The sequence below is a fragment of the Geospiza fortis genome, unplaced genomic scaffold, assembly GCF_000277835.1.
Source record: "Geospiza fortis unplaced genomic scaffold, GeoFor_1.0 scaffold26, whole genome shotgun sequence".
Lineage (NCBI taxonomy): Eukaryota > Metazoa > Chordata > Aves > Passeriformes > Thraupidae > Geospiza > Geospiza fortis.
The window spans coordinates 670,848-671,643 of NW_005054425.1; positions in this window are offsets into that span (position 1 = coordinate 670,848).

The following is a 796-nucleotide window of genomic DNA, read 5'->3' on the forward strand; positions in this document are numbered from 1 at the left end:
AGGGTGTGTGAGGGACGGGGCTGCATGACAGCGCTGCAGGGTGAGGGACGGGGCAGGGCTCGGGAACTTGTGCACGACAGCCCGGGGTGCAGGGACAGATACTGGAGGGGCAAGAGCTGCTCTTGGGGGTGCAGCCCCCCGGGCACAGGGCTATAGGGTGCAGGGCTGGGGGGTCAATGGGCTCTGGGGCACAGGGCCGACTGGGCAGGGGGCTCTGCGTAGCCAGGCAGGCGTACAGAGTGCAGTGCTACCGGGCACAGGGGGCTGGGGCTTGCAGTGCCAGCCAAGAAGGCACAATGGGCTGCAGTGCCAGGGCAAGGGCTGCTGGGTGCAGTGCCAGCTGGGACAGTAGGCTGTGCCTGCAGCACCAGCCAGGCAGGGGCTCTGGGGACCCTGAGTGCAGCCCAGGAGGAGAGACAAAGGCAGAGAACAGCAACAATGGGGACAACTCCTGACAGCCACCCGCCCTCCCAGCCACTCACCCAAGGGTGCTGGGCCACCCCTCAGCACACTGAGCTCCCACCCCTCAGAGGCCCTGAGATGGGGGTTTGAAGCGCCCAGGCTGTCCCACAGCAAGGAGCAGCATCCCCCAGCCCGTGTGACCTGTGCAGGGGGAAGGAGCCGTGGAGCGGGGCCGGGGCAGCGCAGCCCGGTCCTCCTGCCTGATCCTCCCCGCCCTGCAGCCAAACACCGTCTCCTTTCCAACCCGTCTCGTTCCCGGCCACCGCAGCACCGTCTGTTCCCGTGCCAGCGCCTGGCACCGCGGGTTCCCCGGGCCGGGCTGGGCCGCCGGGGG